Source organism: Phyllostomus discolor, chromosome 1, assembly GCF_004126475.2.
Source record: "Phyllostomus discolor isolate MPI-MPIP mPhyDis1 chromosome 1, mPhyDis1.pri.v3, whole genome shotgun sequence".
NCBI classification, from domain to species: Eukaryota; Metazoa; Chordata; class Mammalia; order Chiroptera; family Phyllostomidae; genus Phyllostomus; species Phyllostomus discolor.
Genome location: NC_040903.2, coordinates 173,015,216 through 173,023,272, shown reverse-complemented (window position 1 = coordinate 173,023,272; position 8,057 = coordinate 173,015,216).

The following is an 8,057-nucleotide window of genomic DNA, read 5'->3' as shown; positions in this document are numbered from 1 at the left end:
TTTACCCAAAGGAGCTGAAAACTTACGTCCACAAAAACCCATGTATGGATGTTTACAGCAGCTCTATTCATAACTGCCAGGACTTGGGAGATACCCAGGTGTCCTGCAGCAGGTAAATAATCACAATAAACATTAAGGGGCTAAATATCCAAATTAAAACAGAGATTGTTATACTGGACTTTTAAAAAAGCAAGGCTCAGCTATGTGCTGTCTATAAGATATCCACTTTAAATATAAAAACACAGAGAGGTTCAAAGTAAAAGAATGTAAAAAATATAGCATGCTAACACTAGTCAAAAGAAAAGTGGAGTAGTTATATTAATACCAGACAAAGTAGATTTCAGAGAAAGAATATTACCAGAGATACAGAGGGTAATTCATGATGACAAAGGGGTCAGTTCATCAAGATGACATAGTTATCCTTACCATTTGTATATCTCATAGTAGAGTTTCAAGTTACTTGAAGCAAAAATTGATAGAACTGCAAGGAGTTATAGACAAATCCATAATTATTGTTTGAGATTTTTTTTAAAAAAGATTTTATTTATTTATTTTTAGAGAGAGGGAAGGGAGGGAGAAAGAGAGGGAGAGGAACATCAATTTGTGAGAGATACGTGAATTGGTTGCCTCTCCCATGCTCCCAATTGCGGACCTGGCCCAGAACCTGGGCATGTGCCCCGCCTGGGAATCAAACCAGCAACCTTCCAGTTCACAGGCCAGCACTCAGTCTACTGATACACACCAGCCAGGGCTATTGTTTGAGATTTTGAAGCCTCTCTCTCAGTAACTGACAGGACAAGTAAAGAGAAAAATCACACCCAAATGGTTTAGTTCAATCAGAATAAAAGGTGCAGGAAAGGAGTGAGGAAGAAATTAATTAACTACCCTGGAGAGCAGCTAATAGCCCAAAATGTGAAAACAGGGAAGGTGGACTCAGTAACTCTGGGGCCAGGGAAAAGGAGGTGTTTGGCAAGCATGGAGCTCTCTTGCTACTGACCACAATTAGGTAGGAAGCTTTTCAGTTTCCAGAGTCTCAGCTATTCTTCTTCTTGTTTTAATGAACAATCAATAAGTTTTTGCTGCAGAAATATTGTTGCTCTTTGATCTCACAAAACCAGTCTGTAGCAGAATCTTTTGAATTTTATAAAATCAAACTGAGAGAACAATCTGTGACAGAGAGGAGTCCTGCTTTTCAGTCCAGTCCTGTATGTACCGAGTGACACCGAGCATAGAAGGTTGAAACCAGAAAATGATGTAAGCCACCCTAATTCACTGTCCCCCAAGGGACAGTGAAGAATGGGCAGAGATACTGAGGAGACAATCCGTCTGTCTACCCTACCCAGCATCCATCCATCCCTCCCTCCACCAGCCATCCCCCTATTTATTTATAAACCCATCCATCCACTCACCATTCATATAATAAGTACTCACTAACACTGTGGGCCAGGGAGTGTGGGTGGGGGAGCACCTTTTCTAGTGGTTCCCTGACCCTTGGTCCTATTCAGGAGTAACTGAGATTTTATATCTTATTTGCCTTCAGGAGAAATTACCATCCAAGTACATTCAGATCATCACTGTCCCTTGGGGACACTCTGGCAAAAACAGATATCCTGTTGCATGCAACCATGACCTATCCTGTCAACTCAAGCCTTTTCAGATCAGGCCCCTAAAGCACTGGGCTTCCAGGAAGTCGGGTAGAGTGGGAGGCACGCCTAGGTCGAACCGTGTTAAAGGGAGAGGGAACCAGTCAGACCAGTGGTGGTTCTCCAAAAATGGAAACGGAGGTGGATGGGAGCAGAGGTTCACCTCTCTCCCTCTACTTCTCCCATTCCTCCCCTGTTTCTATCTCTCCTGCCTTCTCCACCCAAGAGCATAATTTGGTTCTGAAGAGCCAAGAAGTTGGCAGATGCGCAAACCTTTCTTAGAAATGCTGACATAAATCCCATGTAGGAGGGAATTTGGAATCCTGAAGACAACATCAGCTTTGGAGTGTAGGTTCAAATCTCAGAACTTAGAAGTTGTATAATATTGCTATTTAACTTCTCTAAGTCTTGGTTTTCCCATCTGTAAAATGGGGATCATACCAGCCTTGTAGGGGTGATTGAGAGGACTAAACCAAATAGTGCATTTATGGGTATTATATTTTCCAGGCTATACAACAATAGGCACCTAAAAAAGAAAATCTAACTTTATTTGTATGTAATTTAACTTTAAACACTAGCCTGAGCTCCCATTTTGCCTGCTGGTTAAATACAAATGAACAACAGTAACAATAGGACAATATTCAATTCCAGGCAAACTCAGGCAGTGGAGGGTGTTTCTTGGTCATTTCCATTTTAAACTCAGTCAAGTCAGTATTTTCTCTTCTCTTTTCTTCTGGGGTATCTGTCCTCCTTTATCCTGGAGGGCCTAAATGTTATCACCATAGTGGATGAAGAAACATTCCCTTGTTTATTCCCTGATATGTGATCCATGTTGACTAGCCTTTGTTCCAGAATACTGTGCATCTTTCTCTAGAGTAGGCCTTAATTTCTCTTGGAAATTCTGGTCCTTATAAATCCAGGACCTGATGTGTTCACTCAGGCCTTAACTATCCCAGACCCAGGGCTCACCGTGCATCTACACATTGCTGTTGTCATTCTGCCTCTCCCAGAGACTGAGGCCTCAGCATCAGAGGAAAGGGCTGAAACAGGGACATTTAGCCTCAAGGCTGTCTGTCCCTCTCCCCCACTTCTGAGCTTGGAGAACCTCTCTTGTAATTGGCTTGTCTGTTTGTAGAAATTGTTCCCGCTACTTTGGGATTTTCCAACTGAATGTTGCCTAGTTAATGTGAACAAGAACCAGGGGATTCCAGACTTAAAAACCAATTTTGAAAACAAAACACAGAATAGAGCAAGTTTTAACATCACAGGAAGAATTCTTTGGTGGAGGGGTCATCTAATCCCTCTGAGTTCCTCTTTAACTCTTAGCTAGTCCAGGGGTGTCCTTATTGGTCCTCTGGGCACTGCACAGCCAAAGCTTCTCCCTTTGGTTGCCCAGCTGACACAGGCTGGCACTGGTACCCAGTACTAAATCCAAAGGCAGTGCACCCTTAGATCAGGGCCGTCAAGATCCTTGTCTATTTCCCTCTGTTTTCCAGGACCATCTGCTCAGTCCTTGCTTTGGCTGGGCTCATCCCTATGGAGTGAGAACAAGGAGCCAAGCAAAACCAAGGACAATGAGGTCCTTCTAGATCAGGCTCTGTGTGTCTGATGCCCAGGAATCCTCTGCAGAAATGACCCCAAGCCACCTTCCAGGGCCTTTGATGAACTCTTCCCCAGATCCATCCTCCCAAAGGCAGGCAGTGTATCTGATATGCACACCCAGGGGCCCAAGAGATAACTAAATGCTGGTAAGTGCAGGCAATTGATTTTGGTTTTGTTAAGGGAAAGACCCAAAAGTCTAAATTCAGGATCAATTCTGAAGAACAGACATGTAGCGTTATTCAAATTCATAAGGGCTTTAATAGGAGAAACTTACATACACAGGCAAAGCAACTGCTTGTTCCTTGTGGCGGCTGGCTAAGAAGAAATCCACACCTGCCCAGGACAGGGTCTCTTGTTTATAGAAGGTTAATAGTAAAAGCATATGGCGGGTAGTCGCATACACCACCAGAAAGTAGAGTGCAATTTTAAGTTAACAGATAAAATCAGGCAGTTATTCACAGTCTATATTCAGTAACCTCCTTCCTGCGAGCTTGCCTTTTATTTTTGGGTGGTATTTCAGCTCTCTGAGTAGTCATCTAGCCTGAGGCTACAAAGAATTAAACACTCACAGAAGGTTAAACAGAGAGTTCCTAGCCACCTTTACTGCTAGAGCCATATCACATCTCTGAGTTTCCCTACAAGGTTGTTTGCAGACATGCGTGCAAGTCCTTCTGTAGTGAGGAATGGAACTGGGGGTGCATATAGGAGCAGTATGAGCTGGAGCCAGGGAACCCCTTTTAAATTCTTGCCTTTGCCCTTGAAAATGTTAGCAGTGGGCCTGCCAAGGAAAAACAGATGGGAAATAACCAGAGAAAATACAAGAACCATGAAACTAACACATTTACCAGGACTCTTGTTTTGGTGTAGGAAGAAAATTATCCCCAAAGCCATTGCATTGATAAACCTGCACTCAAGTTTAATTTATTTTTAATTTTAAAAATCAGATAAAATATTGATTATTCCAGTAACTGAGATTCATTTATTTAAAAAATCGTGGTAGAGACTTCTGGTCAAGATGGAGGCATAGGTAGCCTGGCTCCCCTCCTCGCACAACCACAGCGATAATTACATCTAAACTGCGAAATAACTATCTCCCAGAATGGTCAGAAAATTGAGTAGTGTGGAAGTATCAACAACCAAGAAACTAAAGATGTCACATTCATCCAGATGGGTAGGAGGGGCAGAGATGTGTGGAGACATGGAAACATGGAAAGGTGGTCCCACAACCACATGTGGTGGATAAAAATTGGAAGGGATAACTCAGGAGTGAGGGATCCCAGCCTGACACCAGACAACCCAGCACAGGGTTCCCATGCAAGGAAGAGAAGTCCTGATAACTTCTGGCTGTAAAAACCACTGGGGGTTGGGGCAATGGAAGAAACTGCAGGATTCTCAGGCATCTCCTCTTAAAGGGCTTGCAACAGACTGAGGACTTACACAGACTCATTCCCTCTGGGCTTCCACACCAGAGCAGCAACTGGAAGAGCACCAGTGACATACAGGGAGAATCTGATGTGTCTGACATGAGGGTGAGTGCCAGGGGACAACTTCCTCCCAGACAAAACTCCAGAGGCCAGGCAGCAGCATTGTTCCCTTTTCTGCCCCTCCCCCACACAGAGCACCAGAGTGGTGACACTGTATTGGAAACTCTATCAACCTGGTTCACACAGATTGCCCCACCCTGGCAATCACCTAAGCTCCACATCCAACTTATTGGTGTGCTTTTCTACAATAGGCCATGCTACTAAGATAGAGAGTCATAGCAGCTCTATCTAATACATAGAAACAAATACAGGGAGGCTGCCAAAATGAGGAGACAAAGAAATATGGCTCAAATGAAAGAACAGATCAAACTGCAGAAAGGGGAGGGCTGGGGGGGAGGTGGGCTGAGATGGGGGTGAGAGGTAAAAAACTGTACTTGAACAACAATTAAAATAAAATAACATTTTTTAAAAAAGCTGCAGAAAAAGAGCTAAACAAAATGGAGATGAGCAATCTATCAGATGTAGAGTTCAAAATATTGGTTATTAGGATGCTCAAGGAACTCATTGGGTACTACAACAGCATAAAAAAGAGCCTGGCAGAAAAAAAGGCTATACTAAGTGAAATAAAAAAAATTTTAAGAGAACCAACAGTAGAGTGAATGAAACCAAGAATCAAATCAATGATTTGGAACATAAGGAAGAAAAAAAACCCATTCAATTAGAATAGCAAGAAGAAAAAAGAATCCAAAAAAACAAGGATAGGCAGGAATGTCTGGGACAACTTCAAACATGCCAACATTCTCATCATAGGGGTGCTAGGAGGAGAAGTAAAAGAGCAAGAAAGTGAAAACTTATTTGAAAAAATAATGAAAGAAAACTTCTCTAATTTGGTGAAGAAAGTGGACATATGAGTCCGGGAAGCACAGAGAGTCCCAAACAAGAGGGACAGAAAAAGAACCACACCACAACACATCATAATTAAAATGCTGAAGGTTAAAGATAGAGAATCTTAAAAGCAGCAAGAAAAAAGCAGAGTTACCTACAAAGGAATTCCCATAAGACTGTCAGCTGATTTCTCAACAGAAACTTTGCAGGCAAGAAGGGACTGGCAAGAAGTAGTCAAAGATGAAAAGCAAAGACCTACAACCTGGATTACTCTATCCAGCAAAGCTATCATTTAGAATGGAAGGGCAGAGAAAGTGCTTCCCAGATAAGGTAAAGTAAAAGAGTTCAAAATCACCAAGCTCTTCTCATATAAAATGTTAAAGGGACTTATCTAAGAAAAAGAAGATCAAAACTATGAACAGTAAAATGGCAAAAATACATATACATCAACAATTGAATCTAAAAAATGAGCAAACAAGCAAAACAGAAACAGAATCATAGATATGGAGATCATTTGGAGGGTTATCATTTGGGAGGAGGAAGGGGAGAATGGGGGAAAATATGCAGGGATTTAGCAGTACAAACTGGTAGGTACAGAACAGACAGGGCAATGTTAAGAACAGTATAGGAAACGGAGAAGCCAATGCACTTATACGCACGACCCAGGGACGTGAACTAAGCGGTGGGGGTGATTGCTGGAGGGAATGGAAGGTACCGGGTAGAGAGGGTTAAAGGAGGAAAAGTTGGGACAACTGTGGTAGCATAATCAGTAAAATATATTTTTGAAAAATGACAGTAGTAGCTCTGATCTGTGTGGCTCAGTGGGTTTGGTGTCATCCTGCAAACTGAAAGGTCGCTGGTTCAGCTATGGAGTTCAAGGTTTGATTCCCAGTCAACACACATGTCTAGGTTGCGGACCAGGTCTCTAGTTGGGGGCATGTGAGGCAACTGATTGAGGTTTCTCTTGCACATAGATGTTTCTCTCCCTCTTCTTCTTCCTCTCTTTAAAAAAACAAATAAATAAAATCTTTAAAAACAATGGTGATAGTAGGTCCTTTTGTTATTGTGAGCATAAAATGAGAATGCAGGCAGTGTCTAGTGGAGGAAAGCACTTGATACTTGCTAATATGATTTTTCTGTTTTTCCCAGCTGGTCCCTAAGATAATGTTCAAAGCTTCACCTTTTCCGTCATTTGTCTTTCACTGTCTGGTGAGATATAACTAATAAAAAACAGATACTAAGATGTTTTTTAATGTTGAGTTAAGACAAGTTAGGACCTGCTCTCCCACAATGTGAGAGCAGACTGTAGTCCAGGATCAAAAGCAATTGCTTTCCTACTTTTCAAAGCTGCCAGAATTCCCTTAGACATGTGCACCTGGTAACTGCAGGGAAAAGCTTAGAACCTGAATATTGTTACAGCTCACAGCAGATCCCAGTCTAACGAAGATACGATTTCATTCATCTTGTCTGGAAAGAAAGGAAGAGCTGAAAAACCATGCTGAGGAGCCATGCAATCCGCTTAAATGTCAAAACACACTACCTGGGGAGCACCTTCAAAGGCCAGTGAAGTTGCAGGGGATGCGGCTGATGCCAGAAATCACAGCGGTCACTCCCAGCGAGGTGTGGCGCTTTGTTGCTTCCACAGGGCTGCCGCAGACACAACTGCACACCTTCCTCCCACAGAGGCTACGGTGCCTGTCCAGAGAGCGCCCGGGGACAGAACCCTCAGAATTCCTTAAACTGCCACTCGGAGAGCATGGCATTAGCTTTGGGAGGTGGGTGGAGCACTGTGTGCTCAGTAAGTAGCCCATCGGTGGCCACTGCGATTCGGCTGTGCCACCCTCTGCAAAATCCCAGTGTGGAAGCCACAGTGCCTTCAGGGAACCCCTCCCCCTAGGGCCCCTGGGTTCACCCCCTCCACTGAGGAAGCTGCTGTGCTTATGCTAATGGACACAGGGTTTCGTCCCTCCTCTGCCTGCCCTGGAGGAACAGTTGCTCCTAACATGGGTGGGCATCAGGAGGCCCGTGTTTTGAGGTGCAGATATCTGCAAGGGAGCTCTGGTCTCCAGATCTGATTGGAGGGAATGGTCCCGAGGGTGGTTCCTCTCAGGGCTGGGGCCAGATGCTCAGCAACCTCATTGTGAGTGTTCGGGCTGGCGTACTCAGAGAGGAGCAAAGGTAAGCAGCCCGCCAAATGAACCCAAGCTTTCGTGGCTACCATTTATGGAGTGTCTGTCTGCAGGCACGAAGCACTCTTACACATGATCTCATTTAATCTCACAACAACCTAGCTTGGTTTTATTACTCACATTACACAGATAAGGAAAGTGAGGCTTAGTGGAGTGAAGAAATTTCCCAAAGACACACAGCAGGAAGTAAAGGGACCAAGGGCTTCCTGCCAGAGTTCTGCCTATAGAAAGTCAGAAGAGCAGCCCTGGGGTCC